Below are 12,358 nucleotides of genomic sequence, written 5' to 3'. Positions count from 1 at the left end.
CCCATATTCCTTTTCTGAAAGTGATCATGGTATTTGCATACTTATGTTCCCATGGTTTATTTCTCAGGATGTTTCTTATGGTGGTTCATTTTGAAGCTGTATTTTATATTTGGGTATCCATTTAAAAAGCAATTAATTGTTTATTATTTGTACTTAGCATTACAAAATTCCATGAAACAGAGGGACTTTTCCACCCCAAGGAATAACTTGAATTTCCTTCTACTGCTTTGCTGACCAATGGATAATTGACTTGGCATTTACTAGAATGTGGCCACCCTAGCTGTTTTTTTGTTTGTTTGTTTGTTTGTTTTAATTTTATTTAAACATGGTTGATTTGCAATGTTGTGTTAATTTCTTCTGTATAGCAAAGTGATTCAGTTATACATATACACATATCCATTCCCGTATAGGTTATCACCCTAGCTGTTCTTGAGTATAGCCCATTTCATCTTTAGACTGTGTTCTCTGATAAACTGCCCTGTTATTAATCTGAAATTTTTCTCATTTGTCCTAGTTAGTTCCCTTAAGATTAATAATTTTTCTTTTAGTTTTTGCTGCCCATGAGTTGCTTAATATGGTAGCTGCACAACTTTATTAGAGGGTATATAAAGTTCTTGATATTGCAGAGTATCTTGAAATACGCATTGTGCTTATATATTCATAATAAGTAGTCTTTTGGCATTTTAGTACATTGGTTACCTTTTCAGTTTACTCAAGGAAAAAAATAATTTAAGTTTATAGGGACAGAATAGGATAGGAGTGAAAGTTTGCAAAGTGACATAGAGAGGTAAATTTCACAGCATGCAAAAACTGGTCATCTTTATGTGGTGATATATACCTATAAGTCTGACTTTTACCCTGCAGTGGAGAGGGGGCTGCAGAGAAGTTAGTTCTCTTGACCCTAAAATAAGTTGATTAGGCGAGCTCCCCAAAGTTTTATCCACTAATATCTTTTTAATTTAATTCTTGCTCTGGTAATAGAGATATGGGTAAGGTTTCTTTTTTCCTTTAATTTGCTACTCGGGGAGTTCCCGTCGTGGCGTAGTGGTTAACGAATCCGACTAGGAACCATGAGGTTGCGGGTTCGGTCCCTGGCCTTGCTCAGTGGGTTAAGGATCTGGCATTGCTCTGAGCTGTGGTGTGGGTCGCAGATGCGGCTCAGACCCTGCGTTGCTGTGGCTCTAGCGTAGGCTGGCAGCTACAGCTCCGACTGGACCCCTAGCCTGGGTACCTCCATATGCCGCGGGAGCCGCCCAAGAAATGGCAAAAAGACACACACACACACACACAAATTTGCTCCTCGGTGCTAGTAATACAAAACTCCCTGTGCTAAGTCCAAAGGAAAAGATTCCCCTTGTTTTAGCTTTTACCTAGTTCTTTCTCTGGTTAGACTCTTCAGTAATCTAGAACCTTTGAAAAAGTGAGACCTTCTTCAACAAGTTGCTGTTTTTATTAGATTTGCCTCATTTATACAAATTGCACCAGAATTAATGAGGAATAAGAAATGAATAATGAAAGCTAATAATAGGAGACACAGAATTTACAAATTTGAGAAGAAATAAATCTTTAGATATCCCAGTAAACAAAGTTGAAATAAAATTAGGATATTTGAAAGTCCAATTGATAGGCCTTTTATGATACCTGTGGGTGGGTACCACTTTAATTTCCATTTTATAAAAGGGAAAACTGAGGGTTAGTTTAAATAATCTCCCCGCAGATACAAGACTCAGGTTATTGAGACTAGGTGATGGGATTAAATGTGGGAAATAGGTGGTGTTTAAAAACTGCTAGTGATATGGAAAGGGAACTAATATTTGATAAATATAAATACATGACAAGTAATCTACTGTCATTTGGTGCTCAATTATTTCTCATCACAACCTTAAGAATTAGATATTATCATCTCCATTTTGCAGATAATGAAATAGAAGCTTGTAGGAGGTAAGACATCTTCCTACATTGCCCATTTGGGTAGCTCACATTTGACCATTGAACTCTGACTGCAAAAACCTATGCCTTTTTTTACAATATGAACGAATCGTAAACTCTTTTAAAGCAGGAAATTACTTTACTTGAATATGAAGACTGATTTCTGGGCCTTCATAGAGCTTATGTTGTTTTTATGGTCATTACTATTCCAATGAGTCATTTAACATACTGTCTTGATTATATGTGTACATGTTCCATCTATTTTATGCCCCTATGGGGCAGGAACTGTGCTCTATTAATTTTTGGATCTCCCACAGACGCCTACTACAGCAGTATTCCCAATGCACCCCTTCTTTTACACTTTTTTAAAAAAATAATCATATAGTTTTATAAAATACATCTCTCCACTTAAATAGATTCCAGCTGTGACAATGTTTATAATTTCTCTGTAATTTGAACTTTCATCAAATTTCTACTTTTAGAAATGCAGATTTGCAATTAATCAATGACTCATTCAGAAAGTGAGATTCCTTCTCTGGTCATAGGGCATAGAGAGATTTGTTACAAAGTATAAAACCAAATGAATTTCTAACACAGGAAAAACATTTCAACCATCTAGAAAGAGATTTGTGAGCATTCTTTATGGGACTGGAAGTTGTTCTTGGAATGAGGTTAACAGTGCTGAGAAAATTTTTTAAATAAAGTCTTCTAAAAGGAAATATAAATATTTTCACCCATATTTAATGTGTCATAAAATCTCTTTGTTCCTCTTTTAAAGCTATTAAAAAATAGTTATTTTATGTAAGAGGTTTTCAAACAGATATGCTATTAAATATTCTAGAATAGTTTTTGACGGTCTGCAGTTACTGTCAATGACTAACCATGGAAAAGTGTTTTTGTGTTGGTCTTTGCATGCCTGAGGCAATTACCATTCTTTTTTTTTTTTTCCCACCAGGCCCTTATTTTTCATGATTTTTTTTTTTTTGGAGCTTTGTTGAAGTATAATTGGCAAAATTGTGGATATTTAAAGTGTAAAGTGTGAAGATTTGATATACATTGTGAAGAGATTCCCCCCATTGAGTTAATAAACATCCATCACCTTGCATATTTTCCTTTTCTTTGGTGAGAATATCTAGGTCCTACTCTCTTAGCAATTTTCAATTATACAATACAGTATTACCAGCTGTAGTTACCTGTTCTACGTTAGATCCTCAGATCTTATTCATCTTACAACTGAAAGTTTGTATCATTTTGCTAACCCCTCCCTCGTTTCTTCACCTCCAGCCCCTGGAAACCACTCTTCTATTCATTCTTTTCTTTTCCTTTATTTTCACTTCCTTCCTTCCTTCCTTTCCTCCTCCCTTCCTTCCCTTCCTTCCTTTCTTCCTCTCTCCCTTTTTCCTTTCTTTCATTCTATGGCTGCACCCACAGTATATGGAAACTCCTGGGCAAGGGACTGAATGAATCCAAGCCATAGCTGTAACCTATGCCACAGTACAGCAATGCCTGGTCCTTTAACCTACTGCACCAATCCCGGGATTAAACACCTCGCTGCTGTCAGATTCTTGATCACTGTGCCATAGTGGGAATTGCCTCGTCTATATTTTCTTAATGTTTCTATGAGTTTGACTTTTGTTAAAGATTCCACATGTAAGTCATACCAGGCAGTGGTTTTCTTTTTCTGTCTGGCTTATTTTTTTTTCACTTAGCCCTCTAGATTCACCGGTGTTTGTTGCAAATGACAGGATTTCCTTCTTTTTCAGGATTGTATAATATTTCATTATAAATAAATAAATAACATATAATATTTCACTATACATATATACATAATATAAAGCTATCTTCCTACCTATGTATCTCATATTTTCTTTTCCATTCATCTGTTAGGTTACACTAAGGTTGTCTCCATGCCTTGACTATTATGAATAAGGCTGCTGTGAACATGGGAGTATGTGTATCTCCTCCAAATAATGATTTCATTTCCTTTGGATGTATACCTAGAAGTTGGATTGTAGGATCATATGGCAGTGCTATTTTCAATTTCTTGAGGAACTTCTGTAATGTTTTCTATAGTGACCATATGAGTTTATATTCCCACCACCAAGATACAAGGTTTTCCTTTTCTCTATATTCTTGAAAATAGTTGTCCTAATAAGTGTGAGGTGATATCTCATTATGGTTTTGATTTACAGTTTCTTGATGATTAGTGATGTTGAGCACTTTGTCATGTGCCTGTTGGTCATCTCTGTCTTCTTTAGAAAAATGTCAATTTAGATCCTATGCCCATTTTAAAATTGTTTTATTTTCCCTATTGAGTTGTATGAGTCCCTTGAGAATTTTGGATATTAACCATTTATTAGATACATAATTTACAAATATTCCCTCCTATCCCATTGGTTGTCTTTTCATTTGTTGAAAGTCTCTTTGCTTCATAAAAGTTTTTTAGTTTGATGTAGTCCCACTATGTTTTTTGTTGTTTTTGCTTTTGATGTCAAATCCAAAAAAAAGTCATTGTCAAGACTGATGTCAAGGAATTTACTACCTGTGTTTTCTTTTGGGAATTTTACTATTTCAGGTATTATGTTCAAGTTTTTAAATCATTTTAAATTTATTTTTGTTTATGGTATAAGACGAGGTCTAATTTCATTCTTTTTTGTGTGACTGTCCAGTTTTCCCCTCATTATTTGTTGAACAGATAATCCTTTTCACATTGTATAATTCTTGGCTTCTGTGTCATTAATGAATTGATCATATATGTATAAGAATAGTTATTGGTTCTATATTCTGTTCCATTGATCTATGTTTGTTTTTATGCCAGTACCATAGTGTTTTGATTACTATGGCATTGTAATATAGTTTGAAATCAGCAGGTGTGATGCTTCCAGCTTGGTTTTCTTTATCAAGATCACTTCAGCTATCTTGGTTTTTTGTTATCGGTGGTGGTAGTGGTAGTTCCATAATTTTAGAATTGCTTTTTTTAATTTCTGTGAAAGTGACATTGGAATGTTGATAAGGATTGTATTAAATCTGTAGATCACTTTGGGTTTGGGTAGTATGAACATTTTAACAATATTAATTCTTCCTATCCATGAACATGGAATATTTTTCCATTTATTTGTGTTATCTTCTATTTTGTTCATCAGTGCCTTATAGTTGTCAGTGCGCAGAACTTTCTCCTTTTTGGTTAAATTTATCCATAAGTGTTTCTTCATTCTGATGTAGTTATAAGTGGAATTGTTTTCCTAATTTCTTTTCTTGATAGTTACTTGTTGGTATACAGAAACACAGTTGATTTCTGTGTATTGATTATTGTGTCTTGCAACATGATTTAAGTCATTTGTTTTTTCTAACAGTTCTTTTTTTTTAATTGAATCTTTAGAGTTTTGTGTATTTAATATCATGTCATGTGCAAACAGTGACCTAATACTAAGTCTTCATTAGGCAAGAAAAAAATAATTAAATAAAAGGCATTGATGCTGTAAGGAAAAGGTGCATATGTGGCAAGAATGGACATCATTGTCTTGTTCTGATCTTAGAAGAAAAGCTTTCAGATTCTCATCATTGATTATGATGTTAGCTATCACTGTGTCATATATAGGCTTTATTATGTTGATGTGTGTTCCCTCTATAACCACTTTGTTAAAGTTTTTATCATGAATTGGTGCTGAGTTTTGTACTTTTTTAAACATCTGAGATTTTTTTTTTTTTTTTTTTGAGGAATTTGTGTCTATGTTCATCAGGGATATTTTTGTTTTCCCTTTTGGTGTACTTTATAACCTTGGTGTCAGGATAATTTTAGCTTCATAAAATGGGTTTGGAAGTGTTCTGCTCTCTTCTAATTTTTGGAAGATGTTGTGAAGGGTTGGTATTAATTCTTATTGAAATGTTTGGGAGAATTCACCAGTGAGGCCATCTAATCAAAGACTTTTCTTTCTAGTATTATTTCTTTACATTCTCCTTGTTTTGTTTCTTTGCATTCTCCTTGTTTTGTTTCTTGGTAAGTCTAGCTAAAGTTTTGTCTATTTTGCTTATCTTAAAAAAAAATGCAGTTCCCATCATGGCTCAGTGGTTAACAAACCTGACTAGTATTTATGAGGACATGGGTTCAATCCCTGACCTTGCTCAGTGGGTTAAGGATCCTGTGTTGCTGTGAGCTGTGATGTAGGTTGCAGACGTGGCTCGGATCCTTCATTTCCATGGCTGTGGTGTAGGCCAGCAGCTGTAGTTCCGATTTGACCTCTATCCTGGGAACCTCCATATACCATGGGTGCAGCCCTAAAAAGACAAAAGCCCCCCCAAAAAAACAAAAAAAACAAACCTATTAATTTCACTAATATTTCTCTTATCATTTAGGTCTCTATTTAATTTATTTCTGCTCTGATCTTTGTCATCTCATATGGCCCTTTAAAAGACAGTTCCTTGAGGCTACCTGAATAAATCATGGGAAACTATGTTAAGAATTATAATTTTTATATAAAAATAATTTTTACTTTGATCAAGTTCAGTGAAAGACACCCTGATTGAAGACAGTATGCTAGAATTTTCAAATTTGTAGAAGGCAATTTACTAAATGTACTGGACAAACTTTGTAATCCTATAATCTTGCCTTAAAGCACGTTCTCTCTTAAAATAAAATGTAAAACCAACTCATAATTTTAACTCGATGCTTTTTGTGCACAGGGGTTGATACACCATACAGCATGGAGCAAACCTCCTAAGACATGCTTTTCCTACTTCTCTTTCTCACAGAGTCATATTCATCCAGACAGCTCTCCACAGCCTTGCCAGATCACTTCCCCTCAGTCTCTTTTTCAGAATTCCAGCTCTGGCTCCAGGCCTTTCTCATTTCAATTGGATTCTCTTCTCCCTCTTAACTTTGCATTTTCTTTGGCATGTGATTTATTCTTGTATAAATCAATTTTGCCTCTCAAGACATCCTCTAATTTTTCTCTACATTGAATTCCTAACTCAGTACAGGAATCATTGGAGCCAAGCAGAGGAATGGAAGAGTCCTCCTTAGAAGGTGTGGATAAGACAACAACAGAAACTTGTTGTTTATTTATATTTTGGTTATTTTTGTCCTTATTAAAGTGAGGATTTAAGATTTAAATTTACTTTTGGATAATAATCATTCAAGAAAGCCATACCAATAGGGCCTTACAAGGTGGCTTTACTTGGATAAATTTTAGCACTTTCCAGGGAAAAGCCCTCAGCTTTGTAATGAATCTAATTTTTGTCCACATCCGAGAGTGGTTCTCTCTCACACTAATCGCAATGACATGAGACCCTTGTGGAAAATCAGAATAATTAATTTATATTGGCGAGTACAATTTTTAAGAAGACTGGACTCTGTTTGATATGCCTAGCTGTCTCTTCCCTGAAGACAGCCTAGAGAGAGAGCCAGATTTTATCCTGGGAAAATTGTTTTGTCTAGGGTCAGAACAGGGAAGACTAAATAGTTCAGTTTTCCATTCACTCTACTAGTATCATTTGATCAGTTAGTCTAAGACAAAGGCTCAGCAGGGAACCAGGACAACAATGATAAATGTGTTGCATCAACTACCCTCATGCTGCTTAGTGTTTAATGTGAGTGAATAACTCCTGGCTGACGGAATATCTGGATTAGAAAAGGCTTTTCCAAGGAAGTGATGTTTTATGCTGATTTCAACTGAAAGTGAGGATAAATTAGCAATGAGAAGTTAGTTTGTGTGTGAAATGGTGGAGACAGTGGGAAGGAGAGTTTTTCCAGAAAGGGGAATAGCCTACTTAATGTATGGGTTGTGGGATTAATGTTATATACCCAGTAAAGCTTTGGGAATTTGTTCTCCAGCAAGAAGAGCCTTCTTTTTTCTGAGAGAACTGATATGATTCAATTTGTATTTTAAAACAACAAGTCTGTTACGGGTAGAAAATTTGGTAGAGGATGAGGAGACCCAGTAAGGCCAGTTGGAAGGCTATAGTGGAAAGTGCAGATGGAATATGATGGTCATTTGGCTTAAGATATTGAAAGGGGAAAATGAAAAACGTAAATGGGCTTCCATTATGAGGTCAGATTAACAGTATTTAAGACTGATTAGATGTGGGAGATGGATAATGATAAAGTGACTCTAAAATTATCAGTGTTAACACCTGGGTAAATAGTAGCCTGGTACAACGGATGATAACCAGATTTGAAGTTAAGATATTAAGTCAGTGTTGTCCCAGGTGTAACAGATTTATGCTTGTAAAATCGAAATAGCAGTAAACTATTCTACTTTAAAATATCAAGAAGATTGGGAGAATAGTTCCAAAGTTATCCATTGGTTCAATGTCATTTGCCCTTGAATTACAAGCTTGTTTCCACATTGTTATAATGCAAACATGTTCTCACTGAAGGCACAAGGTAGAAGAATAAAGGCTTGACAAGATCTCCTTGTATTATTTCCCTTTTTAGAATAATCAATAAGCAAATATTTTCTTCTAAGACCACTGGAAGACTTCATAGTTCTCCCTGGCCTTGACCTCCTCTAACTGCAATCGGTGAGTGTTTGATAAAAAAGAATCATCACAAATGACGTAGAACAGTGGTTCTCAACCTGTTAGATACCAACACCCCTTTTAGTGATCTGAAATGAAATTCAGAAACAATATTATTTACCTTTAAAACTCATATGAAAAATAATAAAATGCTCTATGTCATGAGATAGAAAAAATAAAAAAATATGTGATTGTTTATGCAAGATTAAAAATTAGGTAAATGGATGTTTGCAACTTTATAGAGCAGTGGGGTAAATGACACTTGCATCAATAGGTAGAATCACCACAACACAGCAGTTGTGATCAGATTGGCATGTTATATTGGTGTCACAAACAGGGCGAATGGTCTTTCCATCAACCTTTTCTAAAATGTTGAACAGTTCTTGGTTTCACTGTGGATAAGACACTCTGACATATTAGTTACAATCCTGGAGGCACAATGAAGAGTGTGCGGGATACAGAATAATCCTTTGATATGCATTTATGTCTCTCATGTTGCAGAAGACACTCCCAGGACCCCACCAACCCTTGCCAGTAGTGCCTCTGACCACTGTGACAAGAAAATTTCCAAGAAAAAGTGGAACAGGCATACTATAGATCAGAGTAAAAGTGTAAGATCAATTGAAGAAAGATTGATTTCCATGATTTTGAGTGGCATCTCATATATCCCCACTTACTGCCTATAGCTATTACAGATTTTCACCATAAAGTTAAATTAAAGCTTCCCCTGCATTAATTCTCATTATGTGTCTAGCCCTAAGGAGTCTGATTAATTCTGTCCAGGATAATACTCATTGTAAGGTTAAGGTTTCCTTGAGAAATATTGCTCAGTACCTTAGGCACTTGGGAAAACAGCTAGTGAAAAGAATTTTTAATCTACTTTCTCCAGATTTTCAGTGAAATACCTAACTTATATGTTTGGATCTTTAGAAAAAGAATTTCATTTTAGGATGTTTTCCTTTAAATTATTGGCTCATGTAGTTTATCAACCTATACTGAACTAGCCAGATTTCAATTTATTTCTTACTATTCATTATAGTCTAACTTGCCAAACATTTTTGCTTGATGGCCATTTGCCCATTAGAAATCAAAAGTTAAAAGCAGTTAATCTTGAAAATGGTTAACTGAGAAACAAAAAGAAATTTAATTAGTATAATAAAGGTTACTTTCACTAAAGTTTAAATGCTTAACTTTTTTTTTTTTTTTTCTGCTACATTAAGGAAATAAGAATTTTACTTTGCAATCTGGTTCTCCATCTGCAAGGACAGCCTAATAAGAGAAGGGAAAATAATTCTGAAAAACACATTAGTATCCTTAGAGCCATTCAAATTGCTTTGCATTTAAGGTAAATTATAATTATTTGAGGAATCAGTTTCGAGTAGCAGAGAGGAATAGATGTTGAGGAATTAATTAAATATGAAGTCATATTTTATTTTTTTCATTTTAAATATTTTAGTGAAGTCATTGGCCTTAAAATTTGTCAATCGCATTTAAAATATTTAGTTTAGGCAAGAAATAATCAATTTATTAATTTATCAACCCAAAAAAGAAATATTTGGGGAATAGGACTTAAGAGTGGCATTGGGCAAATACCCCAAGAATCACAGCTTTTAAGCAGGAAGACAAAACTGTGTGTGTGTTTATATGTATGTTCTAAAAACAATAAAGACATTTGCTTCTATGAATATGTGATATTACAGAACTTATTCTTTGAGTTTTGAGATCAGGGAACTATAAAGTAGGACTGATTAGCAAGAGATAAGAGAAGATATTAGTAGTTGATGGGTTAAGCAAATGATGAGCATGATTTATAGCAGAGGCTTGAAGGAAGTAATGGATATGTGACAAAGAGAATACTGGTATGACATCGTGGGCTGAGAAAATATGGGGGAAAATAAGGCCGTCCTTAACTGGCCATGGAGGGAAAATGGCTTGACTGCACTGGTGAAACTGTGTTAATAAGGAAATAAAAAATGCTCAGAAATGTGAATGTTGAGAGAACGAGGAGGTAGTTTATTTAATGTCATAGATTCAGTTGACAAAAATGTCCAAATCTTCTAGAGCTGCTTTAGGTAAGAGGGTGGTTTTATTAGAGCTACATATGAAATAGATTTATGGTATCTTCTTGGGTAAGGGCAAGGTTAGAAGGTTCCATAAGAGATATAAAATTATCGAAGTAGTTTAGTCGTGAGGTGACAAAGGACTAGGTGGTTAAACTTTTGGCCAAAAAAGTACATGCTAGAAATAGAAACTGGTGGTGAAAAAATGAAAAGATATATATACAGACACACACACACATATGTATATGTGTGGCTATCTATGTATGTATCTATAGGTAGATAGATAATTTCATATATATACATACACTATTTAACAAGTAAATCAATTTTATTAAATGTGAATTAAAGGAAGTATTATTTCTCCGCATTATTTCACAGTATTTAACTATAATTTTATCTCCTTGGGGAAGGAGGTAGGGGTGAGTGATTCTGAATTATAAAGTAAAAATCCTTATATTATTTTGAGACATGGTTTAAAAGTGCAAACAAACCAAAACTTAAATTTCCATAATTTAATGCTATTATCTTGAAGGTTTCTACTGAATCAGCATAAACCACATTTGTTAAATTAACCGTACATCCTTGTGAAGCAAATAGAATGAAGGATTGAATTAGCTACTGGATTAGTAATGAATTACTTGTAGATTCAAAGAAAAAATTATTGTAGGAAAGTAAGAAAATATTTATCCTGCTTAGAGTATACTTATTTTATATATGGATTTAATATTTAAATCTTTTTTTTTTTTTTTTTTTTTTGTCTTTTGTCTTTTTATAGCTGCTTTCGTGGCATATGGAGGTTCCCAGGCTAGGGGTCCAATGGCAGCTGAAGCTGCCGTCCTACATCACAGCCACAGCCATGCAGGATCCAAGGTGTGTCTGTGACCTACACCACAGATCACAGCATTGTCTGAGCCTTAACCCACTGAGTGAGGCCAGGGATCAAACCTGCATCCTAATGGAGACTAGTCAGGTTCATTAACCACTGAGCCATGACGGGAACTCCAAAATCTTTACTATTCTTAACTGTCTTCAGGAATTGTTTCTTTTAGTTTAAAGTAGAAGCATTTTTAGTGCTAGTGGGTATTCATACTGTACATATTCATATTTGTCTAGTCATTTTGAAAATACTAACTTCACTAAAATAACAATAATAACTATATTTTAACAAAAACAAGACTTTCCCAGTTTGAATATAACAAATGGATACTTTTGGAATCTGAATTTACTCCTGCAATAATAAGATGTGCTCTGAAATGAAAAAAACGTGTACTCACTTTTCTAAATTTTAAAAATTTTGAAATAAAATTTCTGATATTCAGTTTAATAGATGTATTTACTAGGCATGTCCTGTGTAATCCAGTAGCCATATGCCACATGTGGCCCATTAAGTTAATGAAAATTAAATGCAGTAAAAAGTTTGTGTATTCATCTCTTGCTGTGGATCACAGGGATGTTTATTGAATACTTTTTGGTCTTTTTAGAGGTTACTTGTTGCGCTAATGCTAGAATTTGGAAACCCTATTATACTCTTGTCAATTATTAAGAATATTTTCTGAGACCCTACCAGCTAAGCACTTGTGCTGGATGATAAACATGAACATTTTGTATTTAGGCAATCATTGTTGTGAATCTTATAAGTTTTAACATAAAAACTACTTACTCGTAAAAAACATTGAAGTGTTTATGAACTTTCTAGTGAAAGAGACACTGAAATGTGCAAAAAGTTTTAATAAGTTATGCATTCCAATGAAGTTTAAAGCCCAATAAATAAAATAATACAGAAAGCATCCATTCCTTTGTAAAATTGAAGTATAGTCCACTTGCAATATTGTATTAGTTTCAGGCACTAGCAA

At 34.2% G+C, this 12,358-nt stretch overlaps 1 protein-coding gene across 15 annotated transcripts in view; it reads left to right on the top strand.

The window, feature by feature from the left end:
- The window catches only part of RALYL (RALY RNA binding protein-like), a 774,288-nt gene that overhangs the window by 155,345 nt on the left and 606,585 nt on the right, over nucleotides 1-12,358 (top strand). For 10 of the 15 annotated variants that reach the window (XM_021090620.1, XM_021090626.1, XM_021090625.1 and 7 more), the window contains one exon: nucleotides 8,363-8,448. The exons of the other annotated variants lie outside the window; for them this stretch is intronic. The gene's annotated coding sequence lies outside the window, so the exon portion shown is untranslated. The remainder of the gene's footprint in view (nucleotides 1-8,362; nucleotides 8,449-12,358) is intronic. 15 annotated transcript variants of the gene reach the window in all.

This window comes from Sus scrofa, chromosome 4 (assembly GCF_000003025.6).
Source record: "Sus scrofa isolate TJ Tabasco breed Duroc chromosome 4, Sscrofa11.1, whole genome shotgun sequence".
Taxonomy (NCBI): Eukaryota; Metazoa; Chordata; class Mammalia; order Artiodactyla; family Suidae; genus Sus; species Sus scrofa.
Note: the sequence above shows the minus strand (reverse complement) of the source record. Positions and strands in the feature narration are given on the sequence as shown.